Source organism: Anabrus simplex, chromosome 1 (assembly GCF_040414725.1).
Source record: "Anabrus simplex isolate iqAnaSimp1 chromosome 1, ASM4041472v1, whole genome shotgun sequence".
Classification (NCBI taxonomy): Eukaryota; Metazoa; Arthropoda; class Insecta; order Orthoptera; family Tettigoniidae; genus Anabrus; species Anabrus simplex.
The window spans coordinates 1,534,693,447-1,534,712,291 of NC_090265.1; the positions used below are offsets into that span (position 1 = coordinate 1,534,693,447).

Below are 18,845 nucleotides of genomic sequence, written 5' to 3' on the forward strand. Positions count from 1 at the left end.
ATCCCTACTCTGATGCACTGATTGGAATGACAGTGTGCAGATTTAACGGAATATTCGCGGCAGTCTGGGGTCTGGTCATTCCAGCCCTGGAACTTTGGACTGTTAGATCAGTACCGCCGAGCTGTTCGTTAAAAGTGAGAAAATGTGCGGTTTTCCATTTGATCGAGTATTTTATATGATAACATTGCTTTTAATCGCTACATTCCTACTGACGTCATTGTAATGACCTATGTCGTTCAGTTAATGAATATGACCTGCAGTTTTTTTAAAAAAATTTATTTGGCTTTAGATCAGTTACAGACCAAACAGCCACCTGGATATTACAGTACGCTGGTTTGAACTTTACAATTCATTACAAGTAATTGTCACAGTGTGAAATATATACATATACATATAAAAGACATAGATGTTGCACATAATTACATTGAAATCACATAATTTCACAAAAAAATCAATCAAATTTGTAGACAAGTTGTTGTTAAATAGTTCCCAATAATAGTATACACTTTTCTGTTTTTGGTCGCCAGTAGTGTATTTACACAGGTTGGTAACTGTTGCTTAGCGTGAAGCAGAGCTGTAAGAAACACATTTTGTTGTTGGTGGTAATGAGCACATGCAAAAAAGAGATGGTTTAGGTCCTGAATCGACTGACCATCACAGGAACAGTATGGTGTATCCACTACGTTGATGCGATAAAGGTGACTTCTAAAAATTCCGTGATTGAAGCGCATTCGAGTGATAGTTGAGATGAATCGTCGTTGAGTGTTCCATTGTGCAAACCAAGGACGTCGCGGGGGATTCTGTTCAATCGTTGAGTAAAATTTACCTTTGTGGCTCTTTGTTTCTTCCCACTTCTGTGACCACTGACTATAGGCTCGTTGGAACATAATCACTGTATAATCCATGAAGTTGCTAGGAGTATTCAGGACCTGTCCACTGACACTTGCTTTCTTCGCTAAGTCATCTACATATTCATTATGTGGTATCCCGATGTGGGCTGGTACCCATACGAAGTTTACCCTTGAACCACGTCTTTGGAGTTCATATGTTTTTTGAATAATACTGATATGGTAGATATTGGGTTTCTGGAGGATAAGTGGTGTAGATAGTGTGGAAAGGACGCTCAATGAATCTGTAAGGATAGTGATACTCTTACGATTGAATCGTCTGGCATATTTGAGCGCTTCTATAATGGCAATAGCTTCTGCTGCATAGATAGAAATATGTTCTGGCAAACGAAAACCTTGAGCTTCATGTTGATCAGGACAATAGAATGCACATCCTACGCCACTTATTGGTATTTTTGAGCCATCAGTATAAATTTTAACAGACGAAGGATACCGGAGAGTCAAATCCTCTTGACATAACTGCGCCAATCTGTGATCCTTTTGTAGATATGTTAGTGATCTGTCCACTTCCATAGGGCATATGCAGTGTTCAAATGGAATATCATATACGTCTGCCACACTCTTCTGACAGTTTTGGGTCAGTAGTGAATCTATATATGTGACACTTGGCATCAAGAGATATCTTTGATTCAAAGAAAGCCGGTCTTGATCTCTGCTAAATGTTGTAATCTGCGAAGAGATACTAGAACTGTTGAATTTTTAGTGTGAGTTTGCTTTAGTATGAACTTATCTGAAAGAAACTGTGCACGGATAGTCAAGGGCATCTCTGCGGCTTCCAAGAGTAGAGCATTAGTTGGTGTGGTTTTCATAGCTCCAAGGCAAATGCGAATGCACTGAAATTGAATACTATCTAGTTTATTTAGTAGGCGTTTATTGCCACTGTAATAAAACATGCTTCCATATTCCATCTTCGATCGGATCAGCGTGCGATATAGCACTAAGAGTACAGATGGGTGTGCTCCCCACCAAGTTCGAGTTAATGTGCGTAGGATATTGATCCCTTGTTCCAATTTTGGAATAATATGTTGCATATGAGCAGTCCACGTGAGACGGGAATCATACACAAGTCCGAGGAATTTGGTTTGTGGTTGAACTAAGATGCTATGTGATCCCAGGATGAAGTTGTAAATTGGTGGTTCAATTCTTCTTTTTGTGAATATTACTGCCTAGGATTTACTTGCAGAGAGGTCTAACCCATGTTGATGTAACCACTGATTTACTTGCTGCATAGCATCTGCAAGACGACACTTGGCAGCAGGTATTGTCGTCGCTGAGGTAAACATACATACGTCGTCAGCATACTGAAGAAGGCTAACTCTAGGAGGCAGAATATTTTCCAAATCTCGGGTATAAATGGTATACAGTAGGGGACTAAGTACTGCACCTTGAGGTAGTCCTTGGGTCGATCGTCGTGGCCCGAGAAGTCTATGGTTATAACGAAAATAAAGCCATCTAACATGTATAAATTGATATATACCAGACACAAAAGTTGGAGGCAATCCAAGAACAATCAGTTTGTCCATCAGTATTGGTATTCGTACATTGTCATACGCAGCGGATATGTCCAAAAGAGCACAAAGGTAGCGATTATTTAGGAAAGCTGTATGAATCGCTGCGGTTAATATGGCATGGTTATCATACGTGCCACGACCCTTTCGGAATCCATTTTGTGTAGAAGGTAGCAGAGATTGTGATTCTAGCCACCAATCCAAGCGATTTTTAATCATTCTTTCCACCGTTTTACCAATGCAGGAAGAAAGAACAGTAGCTCGATATCCTGCTGGATCTCCTGGCTCTTTTCCTGGCTTGAGGATGGGAACTACAATTTGTGTCTTCCATGACTCAGGTATGCATTTTTGAAACCAAAGTTCATTGACAATTCGGAGGAAAAGCTGCAATGTTTCGTCAGGAAGGTGTTGTAACATGGGGTATCGGATTTCATCGATGTACGGTGCTGTATTGGTGGAGTTCTTAATGGCCACACGGAGCTCGTTGATTGTGAATGGCGAACAGAGAAAGTGTTCGGAGTGCTCTTCATTAAATGTACACGGTGGATAACTAGGTGATGGTGGCGTAATTCTATCAGCAAAATCCTCTAACCAAGAGGTATCAGGTGACGAATCCTGAGTACTATAATTTCTGTTGCGCAAATGGCGTATGCGATGCCAGATATCTGCTATTGGGGTTTCCTTATTCAATGTGGAGCAGTATTATTGCCAACTCTGTTTCTTGGTTTGCTTGAGAAGTCACTTGGTTCGAGCAGAAATCTTCTGATATTGTAGGTATGTTTCTTGGGTAGGGTGTGTTCGGAATTCCCGGAGAGCCGTCCGCCGGAGTGCAATGGCACGTGAACAATCAGCGTTCCACCATACTGTTGGAGTGTTTTTCTGACCAGGAGGTTTTCTCAGGGGGATAGATATATGAGCAACACGTTCCATCATCTCGACAAAGGTATTATAATTGTCCATGGCGGATGTTTGGGTCCGGAAAGAGCGTGTTTCCTCAAGTATTTTAGCCGTAAAAAGCGTCCAGTCTGCACCATGCATATTCCACTTGCTTGATGGATATGGTGAGGGGTTACTTGTAGGAGAAATATCAATGTTTATAAGTATTGGATAGTGATTTGAACCAAGCGAGTCTTTAAGTGCATTCCAGTGGGTGATGGTGGCAATGGTGGGAGAGCACATTGTTATATCAACTGCCGATGGACGGTGATATAAGGACGGAACTAGTGTTGGTGAGCCGTCATTCAATATAGATAGATTGAAAGTGTCGACTGTCTCTAAAATATTGCAACCCTGTCGGTCGGTGAAGGCACACCCCCAGGTAGTACTGTGTGCGTTGAGGTCGTAGCATATAAGGAACGGTGGTGCCAAAGGAGATAAAATTTGATTCCAAACTGCCGGTGTTATAATTTTGCCTGGTTTACAATATATTGAAAGACATGTGAACTCAAGCGCAGGTAAATGGATACGTGCTGCAACGAGTTGTATACCAGGATCTACCCCCACTGTGACAGGCAGTACCTTAAAAGGAACTGCATTATGTATGAAAAGTGCTGTACCTCCTTTGCCATCGAACCGATCGTCTCGTAGAATATTATAATTTCGAAATCTTATAAGTTTTGATGCGTTGAACCACGTCTCGGAAATCGCTGCCACCTTGATATCTCTGCAACCAAGTTCGTGCTCTAAACTTTCCTTATTAGCAATGGCAGATCTAACATTCCACTGCAGGACCTTAAAACCCATTGAATTTATTTATTAAACTAGATATTAAATCCCGAATGACAAGGGGATTTTCTATGGGTGTTGTCTGAGACGAGGTGATTATATGCATGATAAGTTTGACTAATTATTTTATAATGAAGTTATTTCGATTGATGGAATGATCAGGAATGTTATGTGGACGAGGAGGATATGGGTTTTGTCTAATAGGTGTAATTGGTAATTGTTGAGGAGCAAACACTCGTTGGTGTGGGGGAGGGTAAGATGGGGAGGGAGGGGGAGCTTCTTGGCGGCGAGTAGGACGTTGAGTGGCGAGGGAGGGAAGTTGTCGTTGCATAAGCGCGGCATGATGCGGTGAGAGTAGCCCTTGTTCCTGTTGTCCTTGATATTGTGGATGGGATAACTGTTGTGATGATTGCATTGATGGCAATGCTGTATGATACTGAGTGTTTATTATAGATGAATTTTGTAGTGGTTGTATTGGTAGAGGAGGAAATTCTTCGCGGCTACTGTATTGTGGTACAGTAGCAACCACCTGAGCGTATCCCTGACTTTGCTGCTCTGTTGACGTATGCATAGGAGGTGTGTTATAAGCAGTTGACCTTTTCATGTCCCGCTGTCTGACGTACACCGGACAGTTCTTATCTGAAGCAAAATGTTGACCTTGACAGAGTGCACACCGAACTTCCGTGGTATTGTCACAGTTTTCTGTTAAGTGTGGACCCGCACATCTATTACAGCGCGCTACTCTTGACTTACATTGTACTTGCCTGTGGCCCAGGCGTAAACATATTTCACACTGCACTACCGGAGCAACATACGGTTCCACAGCACAGCGGGTTCCCAATATAGCTATATGAGTGGGGAGGGACTGCGATCGAAAAGTTACGAGACACACTGGGATTGCTATAACTTGATCTGGGTTCGTAGGTGATCTTTTGGTATATCTCTTAATACGCACAACTGGATATGGAGAGTCAATTTCTTCTAAAATTTCCTGCTCGCTTAACGTGGTGTCGACATTTCTGATTATACCCTGTTTATGGATAAGAAAGTTGGGAATGTAAGCTTCTAAATTCCTTTGTTTAAAGACATCACATTGTACAATTAAATTAGCAGATCCTGCCGTGCGAGCTACAATTTTTAAACGATTTTTTTCCAATAGGGCGTATGTCAACCACTTCATTTTTAAAGGCAGTGTTATGTTGAAAAAGCAGTTTACCTATCGACATAGGGTGTAGATGACCAACTTTACTGTCCAAACTTTCTACGAAATTACAGTACGGGCCTATGTCTGTGCGACTATATCTATTGTCTTTACTTTGATAGGTAGGCGCTGTCTTATCAGAACTAAGCTTATTTGAACTTGAGTTAGTATTTACTGGCACGTCTTGAACGGAGGATTTACTAGATGTTGAAGTACTGGCATCTGACATATCCATGTCTATCAACTTTTCGACTTCATTTATGGTTCCATTTGACTGACCTACCATTTGTCCGCAAAACCGTTTAGCTGGTTGATTAGGTACATCTACACTATTATCTAGTAGGCCATTTCCGTGATGAGGAGTACATACATTATTACCTGCAGGTGTGATGCTCTCTTGTAGTGAGGGGGTAGGAGTGCCCGTGTTCTGAGCGACGTTATGTTGCTGGTGCTGGTCCTGCTGCTGCTGTTGATGTTGGTGTGGCTGATGAGAATAGCTTGCTAACTGTTGATGATCATAACTGGCAGGTGCTGGTTGAAATTGTGATGTTCCGTTCAATAGAGTAGGCCTATGGTTCACTGAGTCTAATTGAGGTAGCGAGTCGTGCATATAACAAGTCTCTAATGCCAACTTAATGGACTGCCCCGTATCTAGGGGGTCAGCCATTGTATAGTATTAAATAACTGATACTAAACTTGTCCACAATTCACTGTATTAAACGGTAAACTATGATGAGTTCACTAATGAAATGTTTATCTCTGAAGATGGTTTCACTGCCGCACTGACAAGTCTCACTAGCTATAGCGGAGTCGAGCTATGTTACAACCTGCCTGTCCGGCTGCTCGCCACGAACTGACCTGCAGTTGGGAAAACCACAAAGTCCAAATCGGGCGAGTTGGCCATCCGGTTAAAGGCGCGCGGCTGTGAGCTTGCATCCGGGAAATAGTGGGTTTGAATCCCACTCTCGGCAGCCCTGAAGATTTTCACACCAGTCAAATGCTGGGGATGTACCTTAATTAAGGCCACGGCCGCTTCCTTCCAACTCCTAGGCCTATCCTATCGTTGCCATAAGACCTATCTGAGTCGGTGCGACGTAAAGCCACTAGCAAAAAAGAAAAAAGACAGTCTAGGTCATATCCAGGGGTTAGCTTAGGAGCTTGCCACTCGATTGGTAGTGTTTGAATTTCTCAGACATAGCGTATTTTTATCGAGATATCTTGATGTTAAATTAAAGTTATTTCTAGCTCTGGTGAACAGATGACAAGGTTTCCGTTGGTCATATAAATGTGTAATTAATCACTGTAGTATTTGACCAGATATGGTATTGAAGCATAATTTTGGTCATATTATACACTAATTATTTTCGCAATTCTCCAAGTATTATTCACAAATTTTGTGCCGATAATACCGAATGATGTTTAGTTGCAATATCACCTTATATGTAGGCCTAAGTCCTCAATTATGAAATTTCTACAAAGTGGACTTAAAATGTACCGTACTTGACACTTTGTGCAACAAGGAATACCTTGGCGTACGTGTATCACGCGGTCTGGAGGGGTAGAATGCCTGCCTTTTACCCGGAAGTGCCGGGTTCGATTTCCGGTTACTTCAGAGATGTTTACCTGGATAAGGGGTTGGTTCGTGGTCCACTCAGCCTACGTGGGAGCAATTGAGGAGCTATGTGACGTTGAGATAGTGGCCCCGGGCTAGCAAGCCGAGAATAATGGCCAAGAGGATTTGTCGCTCTTACCACGCGTCACCTCGTAATCTACACGCCTTCGGGCAGAGCATCGATCACTTGGGAAGGGCAAGGTCCATCAGGGCTCTCGCGCCAGAAATTTTATTCTTTCTGCCTAGTCATTTCGTTTGTGTCTGGTTATTCTGGATTTCATTTCCTTTGAAATATTTCGTGTGTACCTAGGTAAATATGGTTTGAACGAGCCAGGCTCATTGACTGAATGTCAGCGTCATCGCCTTCAGTTTTGAGAGTCCCGGTTGGATTCCCGGCCGGGCCGATGATTTTGTCAGCATGTGGTCGTTTCCTCTCGTTGGGGTCTGTATGTTTGTGTTTGTCTCAACACACCTTTCTTCCTACACACTCCGATCCATCACAAAAACCCGCAAAAGCTAATACATGCCTCTACATATGGTCGGCGTGAAAAAGGGCATCCGGCCCTAAACCAGAGCATGCGACATAGTTCACACCTACGACTCAACCAGGTGTGAGGAAAAATAGCAGCAGAAGAAGAAATAGAATTTGGAGGTAACGAGTTTGGCGAGCAGTAAAGATTATTTACTTTTTATTTATTTAATTAATGCCTTTTTTTCAGTGGCGATGTTAGGGCTCGAGGCCCTCTCTTCCACTTAACCACATACTAATCAAAATCATAAATAAAATACTGGGATATTTAAAATAGTTAAAACCAAACAAAAATTAATAGAATTGAGAACAAATTTAAATACGCTACTAAGATAATAATAAAAACTCTTAGTTCTCAACATAGGAAGGACATTAAAATATGGTCAGTTTGGTGCTGGTCATCTAAGCAAATTTCTGTTGCGTCATGTTTCTAAATATTTCATAGTTTGGTATTTTTCAGGGCATAAGTTCATGTGTACTTCTAAAGTTGTTTGCTATTAGCAACGTGACCAACTGTCCTTCATTCTGCGAGGCAGTTCCACAATTTAAATTATGTCCAACGTCCTTTTCTGTTATGGAGAGTGTAACGCTGGCTGTGTTCAAAATTGTTTTTTCACAACTGAGTGCAGCTATCAAAAACGCGATGTTACAAAACATCATTCCATAGATAAGTGCGCAATATTGTTCATATGCTGCTTACACATTAGGCAGGAAGTAACAACAAGTTAACTGCTTTGAAGCTTAAAAGTATAGGATTCTGCGAAAACACAACAGGTTAAAGAGTTTTCTACAAACATTGTACAATCGACCCTGCGAAGATAAGAGGCATTGCTTTTATTCTGTCTCTTTTATTAGGCATGTCCGGCTCCATGGCTAAATGAGTAACTTGATCATTGGTCCAAGGAGACCCGGGTTCGATTCCCGGCCTTAATTGGTTAATTCCGATGGCTGGGAGTCAAGGTATGTGTGTCATTTTCAGCATTAGTATTAATGGCAGTTTAAGGCCTTTCCCTACAGATGCGCAGGTTGCCTATAAGTGTCAACTCTAAAGACTTGCACTAGGCATCTCCAGAGGCCATAAGCCATTATTATTATTATTATTATTATTATTATATTATTATTATTATTATTATTATTATTATTATTATTATTATTATTATTATTATTATTAGTTGCTTTACGTCGCACCGACACAGATAGGTCTTATGGCGACGATGGGACAGGAAATGGTTAAGAGTGGGAAGGAAGCGGCCGTGGCCTTAATTAAGGTACAGCCTCGTGTAAAAATGGGAAACCACGGAAAACCATTTTCAGGGCTGCCGATAGTGGGGTTCGAACCTACTATCTCCCGAATACTGGATACTGGCCGCAATTAAGCGACTGCAGCTATCGAGCTCGGTAATTATTATTATTATTATTATTATTATTATTATTATTATTATTATTATTATTATTATTATTATTATTATTATTATTATTATTATTATTATTATACAATACGGGTCATACAGGTAAGAGATGCATGTAGGGTCTTAAATGAAATGGCGCATGGCTTTTAGTGCCGGAAGTGTCCGAGAACAAAGGGTCTGAAGAAATAATGTGAGAGTGACAGTGAACCTGAAATTCCCGACGACGACGGCATTGGAGGATGGTGAATTTCAAGATGTATAATCCATAAGCTGTCTAAGCCAAACCAAATCTCATGGCACAACAGCCCCGAAAGGCCTCGGACTACCAAGCGACCGCTGCTCAGATTGAAGGCGTGCAGATTACGAGGTGTCGTGTGGTCGGCACGACGAATCACCCTGGCTGTTATTCTTGGCTTTCTAGACGAGGCCCGCTACCTCACCGCCAGGTGGCTCCTCAATTGTAATAACGTAGGCTGAGTTGACATCGAACTAGCCCTCAGATCCAGGTAAAAATCCCTGAGCTGTCTGGGAATCGAACCCAGGGCTTCCAGATAAGAGTCAGGCACGTTACACCACGGGATCGGCCCAAAAGCGGACTAGAGACAGGAAATTTATTTATTAGACATGATTGTTACTTATTTGTCAGTAGACTATGATATGATAAACATAGCTACACTATTTTCAGGCAAAAACGAAACATGCCCCATTTATTATTTATTTTTACTGATTATGGGACCTCACTAGGTATAATTCAACAAATTATCTAACTCTCAATAGAGAAATATCCGGCTCTATGTCTGGTTTCGATTTTCGGCTGGGTCAAGAATTTTCATCTGAATTGGTTAATTCCTCTGGCTAAGGGATTGGGTTTGTAGTCCGTATTCAACATTAGAATTCATCATAGTCATGGCCTAATCCACACAGACGTGCAGGTTACCTATAGGCGTCAATTGGAAAGACCTGCACTAGGCCTCTACAGAGGATAAATACCATGTTTTAAGCGTACTTCACAGCCGTTTTCTATTAAATTGAATTATATGCTTCCATACTTCTTAAGGGAAGTTAGGACTGAATTTATAAAAAATAGTAATTATTGATAGAATTCAATGAAATTTGGTTTGTGGTCTCCTAATGGTGAAATAAGGCCATATACCAATTTTTAGGAAAATAGCCAGAGAACTTTCTGAGAAATTCACACCTACAATTTAAAATGTTTAAAAATCGATATGCATAAAAAATGCTCCAGCTGAACAGTTACTTCAAATATCACATTGAAAACTGGTGTACAGGCACTTCAAAGTATGGAAAGAATTTTAACAGAGAGAGTCTGCATATGAAGTCCATGAATGTGAGGGAAAAATGTGTTTTATGTGTTTATTTTTTCTCAAATTATGCTAAAAAATACTCCTTTGAAGGCTACTATCTTTTAAAGTATCAACATTATAAAAAAATCCTTCTGTTAATATCAAGACAATACAGGTGTTAACAACCCGTGAAATTCTCATGGAATTTGAAACCAAATTGGTTCAGCTGGAACATTTTAAATACCTGAAAATGTATATTAGAAAAAAAAAAAAAAGAAACATTTTCGTAAGTAAAAGCTAGTGGATGGGGACTCAACCGGACATTCGAATGTCACGCTAGTACTTTAGTACTTTAGTACCCGAAAAATACCACCGCCAAATGATCCGCAGGAGTCCGACGTACAATAATATGCACAAATTGAAAAATGGATAATTATTACTTTTTTCACCAAAAACTCAGTCCCAGCCTCCCTTAAGTAGGAATGTAGAACTTTATAATTCTTCTTCTTCCACTTTCTCGTATCGTGGTGGAGGCACGGGTGCAAACTGCGTCGCGCATATGGACTTTGTTGGACCTGTTTTACGGTCGGATGCCCTTCCTGACGCTAACCCAGCATAGAGGGATGTATTGCGTGTTTTAGCGGGGGTTAGTAGTGCTATATGACGTGTGTGTGTATGGAAAGGAGTCGGAGGAATTCACCAGACGCGGCTAAAATTCATAATACGGCCGGGAATAGAACGCTGCATCCTCTGAACCAATGACCTCGATGCTAACTATTCAACCATTCCCTCATATTAGAGCTTATAAATCCCCTCTCTTCATCTGTGAAGTTGTTTTCATCAGTTATTAGATAGAACACACACCCACTCTTAGTTGTCGGCATACTTTATACGTCGCGTCCCCCTCCCACACCTCCCGGTTTTGCAACATAAAAACTTCTGCGCACACCTTTCCTTCCTCCCTTCTTTTCGTCCTTTCCAAAAAATCTACCCACGGGATCTCCTTAGACATATTGTATTTATCTAATTACTAGGGCTGGAACGGGGTCCACTCAGCCTCGGGAGGTCAACTGAGTAGAGGTGGGTTCGATTCCCACCTCAGCCATCCTGGAAGTGCTTTTCCGTGGTTTTCCCACTTCTCCTCCAGGCGAATGCCGGGATGGTACCTAACTTAAGGCCACGGCCGCTTCCTTCCCTCTTCCTTGCCTATCCCTTCCAATCTTCCCATCCCTCCACAAGGCCCCTGTTCAGCATAGCAGGTGAGGCCGCCTGGGCGAGGTACTGGTCATACTCCCCAGTTGTATCCCCCGACCAAGAGTCTGAAGCCCCAGGACACTGCCCTTGAGGCGGTAGAGGTCGGATCGCTCGCTAAGTCCTAGGGAAAAACCGAACCTGGAGGGTAAACAGATGATGATGATGATGATGATGATGATGACTACGACTATCAATAATAATAATAATAGTAATAATAATAACAATAATAATGTAACGAATGTATTTTTATGCATGGTCGTGAACAAATAATGCACTCGACCACTGCGACTATGTGCAAAATGCTCACCATCACCACATCTAACAGGAATCAAAAGCAAACAACAAATACAGGTACATATAGTTAGTAGATGTACTCACCAGTGTTCTGTAACAGGGCCACAATCACTGGAGTAAAATCAGGAAGCGACTTATCGTATTACTTTTATGGAGACAAATAACAGCGGCATCTGCGTCAATGCAACCAATCATCCTGCAGCAGTAGTGACGAAGACTTCCGTACATTATATCCGTAACCGTCTGTGCTAGGTGAGCTGGAGAGAGAGCTTGTTTGCGAACAGGCAGTTTATTCTGGGTATTTATCAACAGACCACTTTAGAACCATATAAACGTGTGTGCAACTGTGGAAATTCCTTTAGGATATAACATTCACTTTTACCTTCTCAAGGCCAGTTTGCCACGCAATATCTTAATATTTCTTAATAGTTTAGATCATTGGACATCTTCAAAGATTCTGTGAGACAGATATAAGTGAAGCAGATCATTAAGAGAGCAACGTCCGGCTCCATGGCTAAATGGTTAGCGTGATAGCCTTTGGTCACATGGGTCCAGGGTTCGATTCCCGGCAGGGTCGGGAATTTTAACCGCAATTGTTTAATTTCGCTGGCACGGGAGCTGGGTGTATGTGTCGTCTTCATCATCAATTCATCCTCATCATGACGCGCAGGACGTCTACAGGTGTCAAATTAAAACACCTGCACCTGGCGAGCCGAACTTGTCCTCGGACACTCCCGGCACTAAAAAAAGCCAAACAGTACGGCATTTAATTTTGTTAAGAGAACAATGCCTAACGTTTCTACATAATCGAAGTTCTAAGCGAAATAAGTTCAGTTCGTAGAATTCAGAACTGCGTACATTTAATATAATAAAGACTATCCGAAATTTATTTTTTGCTGATTCCGTACACTAAAAAAAGAAACAATGAATTTTGGATGAATGAAATTTTATAAACTTTATGATGAGTGGTACTAAAATAACCCTTGAATTATTATTGTAATTAATGTTACAATTTTTGATCTTGGGTTCAAATCTCAGCGATCCTTGTGGAAAAAGCGCAGGTGATATAGGTTTTCTTTCAGATCTGCTTCCCCGTCGAATTCATCTCAGTAATATTTTTCATGAACGGTGCGTGAAGCCAAGTTGCTCGATGAGGAACATTATCCTAACAAATTAGAATATATCAGGGGTCGATTAGGTAGTGTTCTTGGTTAGACGTTCATCTTCTAGCCAAATGTTACAAAATCGAAAATTGCGAGAGATTCCATGCGTAATTTTTTAGGCACGTCGAAGTACCTGTTTTTAAGTGAAAATCTCAGCATAAGCGAGTATAGACGATAGTTAAGATCATGTTATGAGTATAGCGCTATTATTCGAGTACACAGTGTACATCAGGAATGGCACACTAACATTAGCCTATATCAAAAACGTAGTTTTAATAATCATCGCTTTGATTTTTCACGTCATTCTTTCGGAAATGGTTGAAAACAATCCAGACCGTAAAGATATCAGCTTACCTCATCTGCACTAGTGCCTAATTACTGCCAACACGTCAATTCAGATTCCTATTCTGGGTAAAGTTATCTATGGCTGATGACCGGTCTACAGCGTCACTTGAATTTTGTGATTTATTTGCAATTCTATTTTTAAAAATAAATAATGAAATGCCGCGGACTTATTACCCATAAGACGCATTCTCCGAAGGCTACATATTTTGTGGGTTTATTGGATTTATTGCATATTCTAACCATATTTGAAATTAAGGATAAGTTACTTTTTTTTACATCTCGGAGAAAATTTGTCTGTGTGTCGGACATCCCTTGTAAGCAACTTTCTGAGTGGAATATATCGATATCACACAAGCATGCTGCCTGGCTATTTCAAGAAAGGGATGGGAAATTCCTTTCATCATCTCGGCTGACGGTAGCCCAGGATTAGTTTTGTGAGGAATTTCTTCTGTTAATGTGTTGCTTTATTCTTAGTCTGCGTATCCTTTCCTCAAAATGCCTAAAGAGAAAAGCAGCAGAAATTAGTTATTATATCGGTGGGTGTCACGCAATAGTGATTAGTCAACTGATGACGTTGTCGTCTATTGTCAAGTATGCTCGAAGGAAGAGAAATGTGAAAAGAAATTTCAATTTCAACATGCAAAAACGACTGCACGTATTATGGCAAAGGGGGAGAAAGGATTTATTTTACAATCTGCTTTGTCACAGCCAACTCCCTCGGTTGAGGGAAAGAAGGAAAACATACTACAACTACTTCTTCTGCACATAAAACTGAAGCCTCCGGTGAATAAAACTGGCTTATTCTTAAATGCATACTTTTTTCAATTTTAATGGATGTTTTCTACATTTTAGTGCATAATTGCATGCATATTTTAATTGTTTTTAGTGCATAAAGATCCAATCCCTACTCATAACTGATCATAATAGTTTATTTAGTGTCTGAACAGAGTCTATGTTTAACGCCACGTTTTTGGCGACGCTGAGAAAGGAAATATAGTGGTCGTACAAACCGAGTATCTGCAAATGGGAAACCATAATCACGGCTGCCGATGATAAGATCGAAACCAACCACTCCTCGAATACGAGCTTAAGAACTACTGTACGTTACCTGTACTGGAGAACGAACGCGCTCTGCTGCTAATTTAGGAAGGGATAACATAAAATGCCGAACTAGCCACTTAAATAAGCATTAACGAACTACATGAAGAAGTAAGTTATGTTGAAATGTAAATTACTTTAGTCGTAACTCTCGTAAATACTATTACCCCGTTTCCTCAAGTGTACATCTGTATTACCCTTCTAGCTTCTTACGATAATGTTGCAAACTTTGGACTGTGCATTATTGGGAGTAAGGATACGAGCTACTCGACTAAGCGGTATGTTCCGGGTCGTCATTGGAGAGATGTGTAATGACATTAACTTATTCGTCTACTAATGTCATTACACATCTCTCCAATGACGTATGTATGTTTTGTCTTCAGTCCGAAGGCTGGTTGGATCCTCAACAGCTCCACCATCAACTGTCATAGATGCTCTAGGCATCACTGAAGAGGCGTACTAGAAAAATGAGGAGTGAGGTAGTTTCCCATTGCTTTCCTCACCGAGCCAGTAGTTGCTATTACATATCAGTCTGCCAAGCCTGCACTAACCGACCCTATGATAAAAATTTTCATACAATTCATAGCAGGGACTGGCTGCATAAGGAATGGCATTGCTAGCATCGCTCATACCTCAGTCACTTTAATTTTGTCAAAGCCAAGGATAAGACTGAAACAGATCAATGAAAGTAACGATATGAAGATAAAACTGGAATTTGAGAGGACAAATAGGAGTGAATATTCATTTATAGCGAAAGGAATTAGGGATTAGAATAATTTATCGACGGAAATGTTCGATATATTTCCAAATTATTTGAAATAAAAGAAAGTACTATGTAAACAACTGATAGGGAATCCGGGACCTGGGCGGCAGCCCTAATGCAGATCAAGGTTGGCTGGTCGGTCGGTCGGTCGGTTGGTCGGTCGGTCTGTCGGTTGGTTGGTTGGTTGGTTGGTCGGTCGGTCGGTCGGTCGGTTGGTTGGTTGGTTGGTTGGTTGAAACCAAAACAGTAAAAAAATGTCGCTTCCAGTCCTTTCTGTAATCCAGATGCTTTTGTACAATAGAGATGTTAGTGATTTAGATATTTGATTATTTTTCTCCTGTGTTTTGAACAATCCTATGTTTAGCAATAAGTATGAACGGTTATTTATTGAATTCTTCAAGTTGTGACCAGTTATAAAAGTAATAGTGAGGAAAGAAACAGAGTAACTGATGAGTCCTGCGCGTAGGAAGATGCTGAATATAATAATTTAAATTTCGTATGGCTACTGATATTCAGGTGCAGCTCTTGCAAGGTAGATCCTTTGGCGAGGGTGAGCGACATCTACCGAGTAGGAAACTGGGTTACTGTGTGGCGGAGGATAACGTATTGTGTGGTGTACTAGTTGCAGGAATGTTGGGAATACCGTAACTACCCTGTCACCGAGCCAAAAACTTAACTGTTCGAGATTAAAATACCGCAACCTGGCTTTTAATTGAAACCAGGACCCCGAAAACCGAAGGCCAAGACACTGACCCTTGAGCCATAAAATCAGACGAAGGTGAAGGTTTAATAAGGACAGAAAACACTGGAGTTCAGGAATCGTTGTGTTATAATTTGCCATTATTTTTATACCGAAGGTACACCCCAACGACGCGCATTCAAATTCAGCGCCTAAAGAACTCCTCTAATGGTAAAACAGTGAAACTGAAACTACACCTATTTGGAACTTTAATCAGAAGATGTCACCACTAAAATATCGAGTAATTTTGTTATTGTGCAGTTGCCTACACTGAATGTATTTATCCTTGTTTTGTTTGCCATTCATCAAGAAGTTTGGACATTCTCCCATAGATGACACTACCAAAAAACCATGATCACGCACCGTGGTGCGAAGTGAAAGAACTTATGATTTATGGAAGTTTTGTATTTCTAGGATTTTGTAACTGATTGATGCTCATTTATTCTTGGGTTAGCAATTCTTCCTTTTCTTTCCGAATCTAGCCAATCCCTAATTTTTGTAATTAATTTACAACCAATCCCGTATTTCTTCTTCACTTTGTATCTGCCAATAAAAATTAAGAGGGCGTGTCCTGATTCATCTTGAATGATCTCGAACCTTCCCTGAGGGTTTATAAACTGCGGCTTTTCACGTCTCTTGGCCAATTGATCATCACCTTACTAAGTGTGTGTGTCAAAGCAGGAGGTGAGCGGCCTCTTTCATCGGTCAGCAGTACATCTACAAGGTAATGGCCACATAACATCTTTCATTCTTGCTAACTCCGCAGTTTAACCCGCGGGAAAGTTCCGAATCGTTAACTATGTAACCTTCTCTTCGAAAAATGTAACTTTCTGCCGGCTGACGTATAAATTTCATAAATCTTTAACTGTGAATCGGGGATAGAGAGTGATGTACCCTCTCGAGCTCCCCTTCATCTTGGTTTGAGGTGACTACGTGTCATAACTGTTTTTCATTCTGTAACGTGGTAATGTGTATTCTATACGAGTCACCTCACTAGTTTGGGAATAACCCCTGTTTCATCGGCCTAGAGCCTTTTAGGTTTTTAGTGTTTATTATCTTGGAGTGCAGTGTACGCCTCCATTCATTTTGCGTTTGGGCCAGTTATTTAACCTGTTCCTTTTCTATGAAGGCCCCCGTAGGTTGGGTATTAAATACCCCTGTATAAATCCGTTTTCATATCGCAAGTTGTGCCTTGAGAGGCCAGTGTTGTAGGTTGATGTTGCCGTACGTAGGCAGTAAGAAACTGAGAGTCTGTTAGCTCTTTTTCGAATTTTTGTAATTGTAAAGAGTGCCTTTGGAACGCTAGATGTTTTATTTTGGGAGCAAGTGCTCCATGAATTAGGGGATTTCTGCCCTTGAGTAAATTTTTGCTCTTTGTAAATTTGAGCTGTGAGCTCAAGAATCGTAAAGCGAGGGGCTTGAAGCCCAGGACTTGTAGAATTCACTATACTGTATTTTCCTTGCCTTGTTTCTAAATTGCTAATTGCCGGGCTGAGTGGCTCAGACGGTTGAGGCGCTGGCCTTCTGATCCCAACGTGGCAGGTTCGAACCTGGCTCAGTCCGGTGGTATTTGAAGGTGCTCAAATACGTCAGCCTCGTGTCGGTAGATTTACTGGCATGTAAAAGAACTCCCGCGGGACTAAATTCCGGCATCTCGGCGTCTCCGAAGACCGAAAAAGTAGTTAGTGAGACGTAAAGCAAATAACATTATATTATTAAATTGCTAACTGTACCTAATATGTTGTTCTTTGTTGAATTTTGAAATTCTAAAGAAATATAACCTTTGTTAAATTTGTAAATTAACTTTGATATTGTAGTTAGACCTATTCACCCCAGCACCTTCTTTCACCTCTTTCTGCTCCACGGGTATCCCCGTAACAATTTTTATTGTTGTATTGGTGACCAAGATGCGTTAAGGCTAGAAATTTGATCATTGAAGACGTTGAATAGTTTTACTCTCTGAGATGATATATTGCCTGTAGAATGGACATGATGTTAAGGGAAAGACGGAGTACCCGAAAGCCAAGTCCCCATGATCGATTAAACGTACAGAATTTGTTGACACAGTATGGATCCTCGGAAACCTGACAGTGACGAACAAAACAACTGGTTTTACCGATAAAATTGATATATTAACAACAAATGACATAAATGGAGTTTAAACTGAACAGTCTGCACTGTTCTACTAGTGATCATATTAAGTACTGAACAGTCAAAGATATAGACGTCATCCCAGATAAATGCCTCGTGAGTAGGAGAGAGAAAATATAAAAATATGATATAAATACATAATTGTTCAATAAAAATATGTCTTTCGGCGTTCAGTCAGCAAGCATCTGTGAATTAATTAAGCGTCTCTACATTCTTCTACTTGCAACTAGCCCTCTTTCTTGTTTCGTTCCACACCTCATCCATTAAAATCAATAAAAACAGTCTAACCATCGTTGCCTTGGCGTTCATCTGCTTCTCATACCCTGGATCAACGATTCTATTGTCCGCCTCCATAGTTGTCATCCTCGGGGGCCCGGATTCCATTCCCGGTGCTGCCAGATATTTAAGACTGGCAGGAGGGTGGTGGTGGTGGTGATTATTGTTTTGAGAGGAAGTACAACTAGGCAACCATCCTATATAACACTAATCAGAGGGAAGAAATGGAAGGGATCCGATACTTCGAAAAATGAAGATATCGGTCAAAGGAAGGCAAGGGCCACGAAGGGCGTGAAAAAGAAAGACTCCCTACCCATCGCAAACCTAATAGCGTCGGGGTCAGAAAAGAACAAGAGTTGACCAAGGGAGGTCGGATAGGACAGACGAAAGTGAGGAGCCTGGCACAAGTAAGTGGAAACAATGCCAGGACTCAGCTGAGGGCCCCGTGATCGCCAACCCACGCTCCAAATTTCAGAGCCACTGGGGCCCCTTTTAGTCGCCTCTTACGACACGCAGAGGATACCGTGGGTGTTATTCTACCGCCCCCACCCACAGGGGGATGGCAG

General features: G+C 41.1%; 1 protein-coding gene across 1 annotated transcript in view; it reads right to left on the reverse strand.

Moving 5' to 3' along the window:
* Positions 1 to 18,845, reverse strand: part of LOC136862002 (adenosine receptor A3) — a 78,278-nt gene that overhangs the window by 23,985 nt on the left and 35,448 nt on the right. The window lies entirely within an intron of this gene.